The sequence below is a fragment of the Pleurodeles waltl genome, unplaced genomic scaffold, assembly GCF_031143425.1.
Source record: "Pleurodeles waltl isolate 20211129_DDA unplaced genomic scaffold, aPleWal1.hap1.20221129 scaffold_67, whole genome shotgun sequence".
Lineage (NCBI taxonomy): Eukaryota > Metazoa > Chordata > Amphibia > Caudata > Salamandridae > Pleurodeles > Pleurodeles waltl.
In genome coordinates, this window is record NW_027150384.1 from 3,067,845 (window position 1) to 3,082,211 (window position 14,367).

Below are 14,367 nucleotides of genomic sequence, written 5' to 3' on the forward strand. Positions count from 1 at the left end.
AGCACAGCTTCATTTTAGTGGAGATGTTTTATTATTTTGATCAGTTGCCCTTCCATGCAGAATTTGTTCTTCATTTCTTTGCCCAACATTTTCATTCTGTGCTCAGCCCAAGACTGCACACAATAGTTTACCAGGTGTTGGCAGTCCAAAGAGTACAATATCTACCCTACACAGAAAAATATGTGTTGTCACGTCAGGGCTGTTCTTAGAACAACAACATGTTTTATTATAAAACACCACACTGCCCCCACCACATCCGAAGGGACATTCCAGCCAGCCATCTTATGCTGCACGTTGTCATCGCAGATTCTGCTGAAACTCTGCGTCTTCTTTTCATTCATGTGAGAGGACTCCCAGCAGACCAACAGACCTCTTGTCTACCTATAGCACAGGTATGGGAATTGGGTTTCCTTTCAGGAACTAGGCGGCAAATTAGGGCTAACACTGCTTTTGCTCTCATGCAGAATCTTAGTAGTGCAAGTAGGCATTTTAAATTCACTATTGTGATAGTATGGTGTGGGCTTTTCCTCTGTTTCACTTTTCTAGTCACTGCGCTAATAGTGTTGAGTTTCATCATCCTGGTAATTGCAATTCATGTCTTTTTAGATAGAATGCAGTTGCTCCAATAAAACACATTGAACCAAATCTTGCTTCTGTTAGTCATGTATGAGACATGAATAACTGAGAAAAAGGCGTAGACGTGTTCCACCACAATTTTCCCTGAGCAGCCTCGGAGTGTCATGCAATAGGCTGCCACAAATCACTTTTACTCTTGTGTTCTGGTGAGGAGCTGGTAGCTAGCCGAAAGGGTTAGACCGACAGCTATCTTACAGTGCGGCTCTGACTCAGTCCCACATGCTTGGTGGTATCCCCACCCTAATTCCAGCAGTCTCTTTCCTACAACGATAGTCCTACGACAGCTGCTGATCATGGCTTAGCATCCTGTTATGAGGAACGGCAGAAGTCAGAGATTATGGGGGTCATTCTGAGCTTGGCGGGCGGCTGGAGCCGCCCGCCAAGCGGGAACCGCCAGAATACCGCTGCGCGGTCAAAATACCGCCGCGGTTATTCTGAGTTTCCCGCTGGGCTGGCGGGCGACCGCCAGAAGGCCGCCCGCCAGCCCAGCGGGAAACCCCCTTCCATGAGGATGCCGGCTCCGAATGGAGCCGGCGGAGTGGAAGGGGTGCGGCGGGTGCAGTTGCACCCGTCGCGATTTTCAGTGTCTGCTTGGCAGACACTGAAAATCTTGGTGGGGCCCTGTTAGGGGGCCCCGCGACACCCGTTACCGCCAGCCAGGTTCTGGCGGTCAAAACTGCCAGAGCCAGGCTGGCGGTAAGGGGGTCGGAATCCCCATGGCGACGCTGCCTGCAGCGCCGCCATGGAGGATTCCCCAGGGCAGCGGGAAACCGGCGGGACACCGCCGGTTTTCCGTTTCTGACCGCGGCTGTACCGCCGCGGTCAGAATGTCCATGGATGCACCGCCAGCCTGTTGGCGGTGCATCCGCGGTTGTTGGCCCTGGCGGTAGTCTACCGCCAGTGTCAGAATGACCCCCTATGTCACTTCCCTCAGTTGCGAAAACAGTCATCTATGAGTCTGGTTATAGCAGTACACTGAATCTTACAACCATGTCTTCGTGTCACCACTTTTTAAATAGTGCAGAATAGTTCACTTCAACCACAAAGGCTGCATGACACCACAAATCCAGTCCACTGCTGCTCTGAATTGTGCAGCACTGACTGTGATCCTCGCCTCTTCCTGCCAAGTCAGTGCTAGCGCGCCTTGTCCTTAGTAAGTAAACTTACAAGGGGACGTGTATAGGTCGATTAATCTTTTGGATCGTCCAGCAACTTAAAATTCAATGAACTAATCTAATCAGAAAAACCACCATCACTCATATGAAAGTTAGTTCTGTTTATTCCCTATTAGTTACAACTCTAGTCATAAACCTTTATTCAACAATATCATGATTTCCAATTTTTACTATCAACATAAGCAATGGCTTTGCAGCACTTTATTAATATGCAACCAACGTTAAACAAAGCGTAGCAATTCCTGAGCAATCAAATAATTCAGCAATATAAGTCAGTCAGTCTAAGTCACCCTTGTCAGCCTACCTATCTCCAAATTAGCATCAGCATGTGGGTCTTCATGCGAAAAACAATTTAGTAAAAATCATTAATTTGGAAAAAAAGAGAAAAACATTTAAAACAGCGCAGTTGGTACCTATAAAGAAAAAGCATTCATTAGTCAGTCAGGTTATAGCTACCTATCCAAGATAGATCAGCAACGAGTCAGTCTTCGTCTCCAGGTCATCAGTCATCAATAAGACTCGGGCTCACAGGAAGCGAGCCCAAGTTTCAGCACTTCGGACAGCGTCTCCTGACGTCATCAACTTTCGCCTCTCTGTTCTCCGTCCTCCGTTCTGATTCTTCCCCTCATGTCATGACTTTTTATTAGGGTCTCTCAGTCCGTCCCACAATTTGCGCATTGGTCAACCTTATCAGGGGTTATGACTATAACCTATAAATGTTGTTTACCACTTGTCTACGTTATTTTGAGAGTCAAGTTCCATCAACATGATTGGTCCTCTTGTCGATGAGTACATCATCCGGTTTCTTCGGGAAACTAAATTGTTTCTCCCAAGTCTCAGTCTGTAGCTCTAATGTTTGAATCCTGGGAAAGTACATTTAGCCTACTCTACACATAATTGTATCAATTTGTTCTGATCGTCTCCTGTCCGTTGGTGAGTTTGCAAATTTTTTCTAGTGGTGTTTCATGGTGAACTCTGTGCAGTTCAAGGTCTCTTTTCTTCAGTTCCAGTCTGCGGCAGCTCATCTCGTCTCCATGTTTAAGCAAGCAAGGCCCAGTGCCAACTAGGCCTCTGATGTAGCTAAATTAAGGACAAGAAGCATCATAACATAAATTTATATCTCTCATTATAACACATTAATACAAATTATTAAACATTTTCACATTATTTTAGTACTGATAACACAGATGGTGACCACTCCCCATGGACACATTTTACACATTACACGTTATTTTCAATTACTGTTAATCAAATGTCAAATGTTCTCATTAGTCATTATACGCAACTCATTAGCATATTCTCATATTAGCATATCTGCTGCAACGTCAGCTTCCTGGCATAGAACCACCGGCATTGTGGGAGAGAGTACTTCAAACTGTAAGATACTTTTGGTCTACAAAATCCATGGTAAACAAGAAGAACCTGGACTTAGCTACAAGCCTAATCTAATTAACTGTGTCCCGGCGCCCCCCATTTTGTGATGGACTATGCCTAGTTATATGGAAAGGCCTATATTAAGTAGAAATATTATAAATGCCATAATATTATCAAAATCATGAACTATATTACCCTAATTCAGTGCTTATTTTGTAAAAGGATAGGTGCAGAGGCCGAAAGACTTCCTCAAAGTCAATGCTGGTGCTGTCGGGTACGTTGAAAACACAGCTGCTAGTCTTGAATTCACCCAATGCCTCTTTCATCCACCACAATACACTCTCATCTTCTTCATCTCTCTCTATCGGGTTCTTTTTCTTTCCTGCTTTATTTCTTTCTCACTGTTTTTCATCTTTCTCTTTCTGTCACGCCACTGGTCGCAGCACAACCTGCAGCTCCCGCCACTGCCTCCCTGGCGTCCTGCCCAGTGGAATGCCCTAAACACTTACCTGCAGCCTGGGGAGTCCTGCAAGGAGCCGCCGAGGGCCATTATATGCCTTACTTGTCAGCTGGGCTGAAGGCATTCTTCTCCTTGGGGGCCATGTTCTTGCTGTCTCTAATTTCTTCTTCCCAGAATTCCTGGGAAGGGTTTTTACTTAACCAATCCATCATGTACTCCTGCCACCATTTTCCAATCCATCATGGTGGCCTCACTTCTTCCTCTATGTCACTTCCTGTTTTTTAGTATATAAGAAGCAGAATTGTCTTTCTCCTTTGTGTTGGAACACTTCTAGCTCCTGCTGATGTGTCTTTGCTCCTGCTGGTGTCTCCTCACTCTCCCTGGTGTCACCTCGTCCTGATGGTGTTTCATTGCTCCTGCTGTCTCCTCGCTCCTGCTAGAGTTTCATTGCTCCTGCTGGTGTTTTATTGCTCCTGCTGTCTCTTTGCTTCTGCTGGTGATCCGTACTCCTGTTGCTTCCCTTCTGAACCTTTCTATTCTCCTGGTTCTGGCATTTCCACTAGCGTTATCTGCGCCTTCTGAGCCTTGCTGCAGTCCTGGTCTTCTTCCATCAGTCCTCATCAGCCTCCTGGGCGCCTCTGAACGCTATCAGAGGTTTTTTCCCATTCTGGGTTTTTCCTTCTGAAGGGCACGATCTGCTTATACATTCCACTGTTGGCAGCATCAAGGCTGCCAGAAGGGGTCGCCCCTACCTTTGGCAGACAAGGACAGTCAAAACCTGGACTCCATATTTTCCCATCGCTCCAAAGCTGCAAATAGAAGTCTGTCTGCTGAGACCCTGACAGACTGCAGTGCCCAGTTACATGCTCAGACCGTGGAAGTATGGACGTTTCACAAGAATTACCTCAGGCTCGTCGGGTGAATTCTGCACAAGCTGTGTTTCAGACAGTTCAACAACAAGCTTAGGAATTGCAACAACTGCGAAATGAAAACTTGGCCCTACGTCAAGCCTTACTGCTAAAGCATCTGTTGTTTCATTAATTTATCCAGCAACCATTCGTTTTCCTGGAGATCCAATCAAATTAAAAGAATTTCTAGACTCCCTAACAGTATTCTTTGCCTTCTGTCCGGGCCAGTTTACTCTGGATAGAGCCAATATGGGGTATCTGATCAGCACCCGATCAGGCCTGGCATTAGCATGGGCAACCCCTTTGGCAGCCGCAGAAGACCCGGGCCTTTCTGACTATGCAACCTTTCTCACAGCCTTTAAACGGATGATTGAAAGTCCTGGTTTAGAGACTTCGGCTGAAGAAGCTCTTTGTGACATTCAGCAGGGCAATCCAGATGTTCTGCAATACATCACTCACTTCCACAAGTTATCAGCTGAAACTACATGGGTGGAACAGATTCTGATTATTCTCGTTCCCTAGGGCCTTCAAGAGAAAATAAAAGATTAACTGGTACATTCCCCGGGTGCAAAAACAATGGCATTGTTAATTTATCAGGCCTTGTCTATTGAACACAGACTCAATGAACGCAGATATGAAAGGCGTAGCGCCCTTTTTCAGCAAACCCCAGGAATTGCTTGACTCAGTGCTCTAAAGATTGACACTCCTGTTTCCGAAAATCCTTCATCTTCAGGAGAGGAGCCTATGCAGACTTGGATAGCTTGCAGCTCTTTGTCTGTGGCAGAACGAAAATATAGAACAAAGCAGGGATTATATATGTACTGCAGCTCTTCTGGTCATCTAAACCCCAATTGTCCCACAAGTCTTCAGATAGTTCCGGGAAACACCAGATCTTGTACTCTGAAAGAGGGGAGAGGATGGAAAAGTCACGAAAACCTTCTAGTTGTTGCTCCAGAGAACTGGTTACTCCCCTGTTTCTCTTGGCCATACTTCTGGAACTTCCTAATGGACAGAATGAAAAGGTGTTGGCCTTATTGGACAGTGGGGCAAGCGGGGTGTATCTGGATGAAACATGGGCACAAGAAAGGCGAATACCCCAAGTCCCCAAGGAATCCCCTGATCAGGTCCATAAAATAGACGGAAAACCATTGAACTCTGGACCTGGTAAAGAGATTACCCCTCCCTTAAGGTTGGCCTTTAGAACACATCAAAAGATCCTATCTTTTGACCTCTACTAACCATGTGATGATCTTAGGACTTCCTTGCCTTATCGGCCACAATCCGCACATCAATTCAGTCGGAAGACTTGAACCATATCCTTGTTTTCCCAATTTTGTCATCAATGTTGTTACGTCACAGAAGACTGTTGGGCTCCTAAGGAAACTTCCAAGACCAAGGGAACTGAATGTGGTACCACTAGCATCATACACGGAACTCCAGTTCATTCAGAAACCTGAGGAAGTCTCTTTACCTCCTCGCCATGAATTGGACTGCTCTATACCCCTCGAACCTAGTGCCACTGTTCTGTTTGGAAGAATATCTTCACTTTCTGAAATCGAAAAGGAGACCCTAAGGCAATATCTAAATAAAAAACAAGTCTTCCTGCCAGGCTGCCTGCTGGCCTGAAAGAAATGCAGGTATTGGCTTTAACTGATGGAGCCTCTGGAGCTTCCTGATGACACAGACTGATAGTTTTGGAGTGATATTGCAAGGGAGTTACTAGCTGAGCTGTCACGTGTGTGCTTTTAAAGGACTGATATACATATATAAAAACTGCATTATGTACAGTCTGAACGTTGCTAAAATCTACATTTTGGAAGCACCATTTTATCTTAACCGCTTTTGCACATTTTGTAGCAGTCTTTCTTATACTGTGTGTAATAAAGTTTTTAAAAAATGACTGACGTATTCACAGTGCTTTCTGTCACAGGGTGGGACCTCGTGGCACAAAAATTATTTTAACTAAATTTATCTTACATTTAAGCTGCACGTGGAGGTGAAAGACCAAAAAAACGAACGGGATGTTTCATTTTTTTGTTGCACCCGGGCACCCACACTGACTGAACGCACCATAATGGGCGCAGCATCACTGTTCCCGTATTTTTTAATACACTTCGACCCCTGTTTGAATCACACACCATTGTTTTCAGGTGTGTGCGTTCAATTGTATCCTAAGAAGTGAAGAACTACAACTCCCACAATGCATTAGTTTGGTGAAGGAAAGGAAAGGCCATGCCCGGCGTGCTTGTGTTAGTTGTCCTGGAGTCATCTGATGGTCACTCATTTTCTAAAACACAGACCTGCATCTCCATTGCTGCAGTGGGATCAGCAGGTGTGCTTGCATGAGATGGAGAAAAAAACAGGGTCAGGTGCAGTATCCCAGCCCCTTCGATAGCTCAGTTGGTAGAGCGGAGGACTGTAGTGCAAAGTCAGAGATCCTTAGGTCGCTGGTTCAAATCCGGCTCGAAGGACATTTTTTTCTTTTTATTGTTTTTTTGCTTCTACCGTCTTTCTTATACTGTGAGACCATTATCAACCCGGCACATTCTAAGGTTTCTCATTAATTACCCGCTAAGGTGCGTGTGTAACTTCCCCCCTCCTCCCCGGGCAGCTCGTGGTTAGTGGGGGGAGTGCACGAGAGGAGGGCGGGGGATGGTGGGCAGAAGAGGGGGTGCAGAGAGTGAGTGCAGGAGGGGGTGCAGAGAGTGAGTGCAGGAGGGGGTGCAGAGAGTGAGTGCAGGAGGGGGTGCAGAGAGTGAGTGCAGGAGGGGTTGCAGAGAGTGAGTGCAGGAGGGGGTGCAGAGAGTGAGTGCAGGAGGGGGTGCAGAGAGTGAGTGCAGGAGGGGGGGCTTGGAAGTAACGGGGACCTCTGTCCCCCCTGTCCCTCGGCTGGCACGGTGCGAGGCTCCCCGGAGCCTGGGCGGGCAGAAGGTGTGGAGCAGGAGCCGGAGGCAGCGGCGAATGGGGAAGGAGAGGGAGTGTGTGTGGGAAGCGGTGCGGGGGACGCGCCTCGGGGGTCCGGCCAGAAAACCAGGAGCGGAAGGAAATACCGAGACACCCTGTGCACTGACCTGAGAATAACACCGACTCCCACATCCTGCACCAGGGGATGTAGCTCAGTGGTAGAGCGCATGCTTTGCATGTATGAGGCCCCGGGTTCGATCCCCGGCATCTCCATTAGCATTTTTGTTGTCAATTCGGAGCATCAAATAGGCATGCATGTAACTTTAATTCTGTCTTTCGCAAAATGTGAAATTATCTTTCAGTGTTAATGAGAGAGCGGTGCATGCAGTGGACACAAAGAACAACCCGCAAAGTGCTTTGCATCCTTCTGTGGTGATTTACAGCCAGCGCTTGAAATGGGAAAATGTAAGGGTAGGTACTCGGCACCGCAGTACCTGCTTGTTTCTGAGAAGTGCCGGTACTCTCCAATTAAAAGTATTATGTTTTTCTTGAGAAGTGCAGGGCTCTCCCTCTCAAAATAAAAAAGTGCCAGGCCCCAGTTGCACAGAGTACCGGCCAATTTAAAGCACTGTTGTTGGAAATGGCCTTTTTTGCATGGTTATACCCAAAGTTTCACCTTCTTCCTTATATTTTTCCGGGTCTCTTTTTGCTGGTTTATTGTCTCTGCGCACTTTACCACTGCTAATCAGTGCTAAAGTGCAAGTGCTCCCCATATAAATTGTACTAATGATTGGTTTATCCATGATTGTCATATTTTATTTGCTAATAAGTCCCTAGTAAAGTGCACTAGAGGTGCCCAGGGCCTATAAATCAAATGCTACTAGTGGGCCTGCAGCACTGGTTGTGCCAACCACATTAGTAGCCCTGTAATCATGTCTCAGACCGCCACTGCAGTGTCTGTGTGTGCAGTTTTAAACTGCCAATTCGACTTGGCAAGTGTACCCACTTGCCAGGCCTAGACCTTCCCTTTTGGTACATGTAAGGCACCCCTAAGGTGGGCCTTGGGTAGCCCCATGAGCAGGGGGTAGTGTATGTTTAAGCTAGGACATATACTAGTGTGCATTTATGTCCTAACAGTGACATACTGCCAAATTCGATTTTCACTGTGGAAGGCCTATCCCTCTCATAGGTTAACATGGGGGCTGTCTTTAAATATCCTTAAAGCACAGATTCCTTTTGAGAGCAGATATGGAGCTAAGGGAACTAAGGGAACTGAACTCACAATTTAAAAATACATATTTTAGTGAAGTTGGTTTTTAAATTGCCTGTTTGAAAATGCCACTTTTAGAAAGTAGGTATTTTCTTCCTTAAACCATTCTGTAACTCTGCCTGTTTGTGGGTTCCCTGTCTGGGTCAGTTTGACAGTTGGACTGTTTTGCACCTTTCTACACATTGACACAAAAGGGGGCTGGGGTGTAGCCTGCATATCCTGATGAGCCATCTGAGCTAGAAAGGAGGAAGGAGTGGTTGCTCACACCTGAAAGGACTGTGCCTGCCCTCACACAATGCCGACTCCGACCCCCTGGTGAGTGTCTGTGGCCTCGCCTGGACAAGGAAGGATCTTGCAAACACTTGAAACTTTGCTTTGAAGTTTGCCAACTTCAAAGGCAGAACAGGGTATAAGCAGAAGACCAAAAACCCCAGACTTTTAGAATCTTTCTGGAATCAAGAGAAACCTGAGCCCAGGAGAAGAGCTGGAGGAGAAGAACTGTCCCTTTGCTGTGTTGCTTTGCTGGACTGGCCTGCAGTCTCTCCCTCTGCCTGTAAAGAGTGCAAAGGGTGAGCTTTGCTGTGTGTCCTGCTTGAGGAAGTTCTACAAGGGCTTGGAGTAGAGCTTGCCTCCTGTTGGAAGTCTCAGGGATATCAAAGACTTCAGTTTCCTCTTCCTACAGCACTGGGAACTGTGTGTTTTGTGCTGTTAAAGGAGAAAAACCACTGCAACGCCGTCAACGATGCTGCTGGCCTGCACTGTGACCTGCTGATGCCACACGGAGCTGCACTGCCCCGCTTTGTACTGCAGCCCTGGTCTCACCGACGCCGTCATCGGACAACTTCACCGAGCCGCTGCTTGCACCACGACTAGTGGGCCCCGCTGCTCACACCGCAGCCTGGGCATCCCCGACGATACCGCTCCTGCTGACACCAGCACAGCTGCCTGCACCGTGGCCTGTGGACACCGCTTGTGAGGTACAAAGCAGCATCCCATCCTGCACCGCAGCCCCGGTCCACCGACGCCAGCATCATCGACTCCAGTGTCGTCACCAGGCATCCCTGCCTGCACCGTGGCCTGTGGACACCGCTCTTGAGAGTCACGAAGCACCGTCCCATCCTACACCACTGGCTTGGGCCTACCGACGACAGTGCTTCTGCAACGCTGCTGCCGCTGCATGGACCGTAACCTGGTGACACCGCATGTTGCACCGCCCCGCTTTGTACTGCAGCCCTGACGCCATCAATGCCAGCGCTCCTGACTTCATCAGCCTGGAGTTCGATCCGCACGCGCGTGACTTCAACGGCCCGACATCCCCCGCACCGACCCCGGAACCGACATCGCAACGCCAGTGACGCCACTCTCTGCAGCTCACAGTAAGGATCACAATGTCCTGCAATTCCAAAGGTTCTGTTTTGCGGGTCTTCCCGACATCGTAGCTGGCCCGCAACGCCACAGCTGGCCTGAACTGTTGGTTTTGTTGATCATGTAGCCGCGATAGCTCCAGTTGGAACTATTGACTTCAAGGAACTGTATTTTCAATTTAAATCTTACAAAATTCATATCTTTAGCACTGTATGTTGGATGTTTATCGTTTTGGTCTTGTTTTACACAGAGAAATATTGGCTATTTTTCTAAAACTGGTGTGGTGTCCTTTTGCAGTGTTTTCACTGTATTACTGTGTGTTATGTGCAAGTGCTTTACACATTGCTTCTGTGATAAGCCTGACTGCTCGTGCCAAGCTACAAAGGTGGTGAGCAGGGGTTATCTGAGTGGGTATCTCCCTTATACCAACTAGAATAAGGGTCCCTACTTGGACAGGGTGGAACCGACTGCCAACTAGAGACCCCATTTCTAACAACTGTCTTTAGCAAAATTAAGTGCACCCGACTACACTAGAAACATTTATTATTGTACCTACTAGATTTGTAACGCACCAAAATGCAGCTGTGTGTGGCTGACGTCGCCCCCTCCATTGAGGGACACTTCCTGGTCTCCTCCCCTGAAGGACATTATAAACTAGGAAGAGGGAAGAGAACACAGGGATTTTGGTGGGATGGAAAAGTGGGTGCATCCGAAAGGGGTGTGGCTTAAACATGTAAACTAAGGGGATATTTATGGGGATTTGGCATGCGGCATAGTCTCCTTGCTGCGCTTCCTTGTGTCAAAGTGAGTGAAAGGGCAGGAATGTGCGGTATCTATGGCAGAAGGTGCACTTCTTGTTTTCCCCCTGGGCTGGCGCTCTTTTAGCTGCCTAGCGCCAACGCAAGCACCCTTGCACCACGGTGGAAGAGTGTGTGCGTGAGTGTGGGATTATTTTTGTGCTGGAAGGGACACCTTCCTCCACAAAAACAATCCTGGGAGGCATTTTCCTCTTGCTCTACATGCGGCAGAATGTGTCAACAGCCAAAGCAACACAGGGACCCAAAGAAAGGGCCACTGCTGCACACCTGCACCAAAGGAACGGGGTCACTGCCCGTGCCCACAGGCTCAGGTCTGTGCTGCCAACAACACCTGCCTGGCTACAGGAGGTATCTAGAAGTAATCACAGAATAGGAGTTCCAGTTTACCTGTGATTTATTTCCATAGACTTGCAGCACACATGATCAATAAATGTTCAGTGTACAGAATGCTGAAAAATTTGGGATGAAGTTCTAATTTATCTGAACAGGTGAATTTAAGCCAACAGCCCCAGTACTGGGTCCGTGGAGGAATGTGATTACTACATGCAGTCTGGTGCAGACTAGATTTGCTGCAACCCCTAATGTCATAATGTTGATCTATATGTGATCATAATAAAGAGCATAATGTGTGATCTAATATTGAACTAATATAGCCTTATAGCGGGCAATACCGGACTATACCATCCATTAAAGGCCCAGTACAGTGTTAAAGGCCCGAGCCAAAGAGAGCAGTACTTTAATGTCGGTATAGCCCTGCTACGGAGGGCTACAAGGCCATTAGAACATTCTGCCACTAGAGGGAAGAATGTTTTAATAAATAAAACAAAGGCCTCACCAAGTCTGATGGGTATTGGAATCCCCTTGGGCGTGGTGAGGCCTTGGTTCATAGCAACAACTATGAACCTGACAACATTAGAATGGTGGAGCTCCGGTCTTCTACAAGTCATTAGAAACCTGGATCACTCCATTGTTTTCAATGGAGCTCCCGACATTCCAATATTCTAATGTAAAGTAGGGCATTGAAACTCAAGTATGAAGTGCATTCACTGTAGTAGTACGAGAAATATATTTTGAGTACCTTAATTTATTAAGTGATATATGATCACATGATAAATTTGTATCATCATTCTTATGTTATTTGAATGTATTTGCACTAGAAATGAAAACAATTTATATAATATGTGCACTAATGTTTATGGTTAACATTGAGAAATGTAGTTCCCCATTATATTGAAGTACATTTATTAACAGTTGTATTTCATTTACATTAACTGCAAAGTGAAATTAAAATTGAATTAATATGTGACATTATATGAATGCAGAATTAATAGGCGCAATGTATAGTTTGATATCAAAAGTTCATTAGTGAATATTATTATCAACTTGACATTCCTAGGACTGAATTTCTTTAACATGAGAAACTGTTTTTAGTTTTCTGCTAACGTGTCATTTCATTGCAGGAGCACTCTCACGAAATGAAATTATAGTTTGGGAATAGATGTGCTATTGTTTTACTCATAGAGAGTCTGGGAGTAGAACCTTGACACGAAGACACCGAGAGAAAGGATGATTGTCCTATATTCATATATGTTGCAAATGATTTCCGGAAAACCAAGGACACCCACATTCCCAGGACTGCTGTGGGATTGAGTGATGATGTTACAAGTTACAGTGGGACAAGAGAATACAATGGAGCACGTGATAGTAAGATCCGCGTGGTGCTACCTGATGGACTTTTTTCAGACTCGCACTGGATGATTGTAGCTTATATTTCCTTGGACTTTGAGAGGTACAGACCTCTGACTATTCCTTTGTCCCTATACTTCTTTGAGTGCGGCTCAGGCTTACACTTGAATCTCTCTGAAGAAGACTCTTGACCGAGCTTCTGAGATGGTGACTCCTTCCCTTCCAGCTTCTTTTTCATTTTTCCAAATCCTTTTTGTCTTATTTTTGCTCCTGACCTTTTGCCCTCATCTCCTTACATGGAATTACATTTTTGCAATAATCTAGACTCTTTGAAGGATTTCCGTCTGTTTTCAGAACATTCAATTCTTTTGTTAATATTTTCTATTGCTGTCACTGAACTATTGATTTGCCTTATGCTGACACTTCTAAATTTCGTCAGAAGATTTGGTTCCCCTATGGTTATTCTGTATCTCTACAACATTGTTTTGAGATTTCTTTAAATTAACCTGAGTGTCAGTTAGTAATAAAATCCTTTACCTTTATTACCCATTTGGGTTTTCACTGTGTGGGCAAATTGGTTACACTATAAATTTTAATGTTTGATTGTTGCCTAACTTCCTGGTTAATCCCTTTCAGGGAAAAAAGCAGTCGACCTCAAGTTAAGAGCATATAAGAAATGCTCCGTCAAGTCTATGGCTGTCTGCTTTTGATGGGTAAGGTTCATACTCGTATCACCAAGGACAAGTTCTATGAGTGAAGATCTGTTCAATAAGGAGGCACAGGGGGTCATTCTGACACTGGCGGTCATGGACCGCCAGGGCCGGGGACCGCGGATGCACTGCCAACAGGCTGGCGGTGCATCCAGGCCAATTCTGACCGCGGCGGTAAAGCCGCGGTCAGAAAAGGGAACTTTCCCCTGGCCTGAGGAATCCTCCATGGTGGCGCTGCAGGCAGCGCCGCCATGGGGATTCCGACCCCCTTACCGCCAGCCTGGTTCTGGCGGTTTTGACCACCAGAACCTGGCTGGCGGTAACGGGTGTCGTGGGGCCCCTGGGGGCCCCTGCAGTGCCCATGCCAATGGCATGGGCACTGCAGGGGCCCCCTAACAGGGCCCCACCAAGATTTTCAGTGTTTGCATAGCAGACACTGAAAATCGCAAGGGGTGCAACTGCACCCGTCGCACCTTTTCCACTCCGCCGGCTCCATTCGGAGCCGGCATCCTCGTGGAAGGGGGTTTCCCGCTGGGCGGGCGGGCGGCCTTCTGGCGGTCGCCCGCCCGCCCAGCGGGAAACTCAGAATTACCGCAGCGGTCTTTTGACCGCGCAGCGGTATTCTGATGGGGGGACTTTGGCGGGCGGCGGAGTCAGAATGACCCCCACAGTGTCTAGAGCGATATTTACTGCTGCTAAGCTAGAAAGACACCAGAGTCTCTGCATTGCTGCTTTTTCTGACCAGAAGAAGCTGAACGTCCAAAATGGCATGATCAAGAGCAACAATATACTACATGGGTGAGGCCGGCAAGTGTGACATCACTGTGACAACTTGTCTTTAGTGTCCCATCACCACTATGAACCCCTTCTTCCAGAGCTTGAAGCGCATCTCCCAGGAACCAAGTTAAGAGACTGACCTGTGTGTTCCCATCATAGTGACTGCCCTTTGGTGGTGATTTGCCAGCTGTGAGTCTGTACACCTTGGTGGCCTTGTACCTACTGTGAGTCTCTGCACCTCATTAGAGCTCTGTCATGAGGTAATTTTAACATTTACACTGGCA

General features: G+C 46.8%; 1 long non-coding RNA gene and 2 other non-coding genes across 3 annotated transcripts; 2 read left to right on the plus strand and 1 right to left on the minus strand.

Annotated features, from left to right (window-relative positions):
- Positions 1-1,897: 1,897 nt before the first annotated feature.
- Positions 1,898-7,665, minus strand: LOC138278844 (uncharacterized). Its single transcript, XR_011200869.1, has 2 exons — positions 7,625-7,665; positions 1,898-2,891 (listed from the first exon to the last, which is right to left on the minus strand). It is a non-coding gene; the product is annotated as an uncharacterized lncRNA (long non-coding RNA).
- Positions 6,939-7,024, plus strand: TRNAY-GUA (transfer RNA tyrosine (anticodon GUA)). The gene is given in 2 exon segments: positions 6,939-6,975; positions 6,989-7,024. It is a non-coding gene; the product is annotated as a tRNA-Tyr (tRNA).
- On the plus strand, positions 7,659-7,730 carry TRNAA-UGC (transfer RNA alanine (anticodon UGC)). Its single transcript has one exon. It is a non-coding gene; the product is annotated as a tRNA-Ala (tRNA).
- The last annotated feature ends 6,637 nt before the right edge of the window (positions 7,731-14,367 follow it).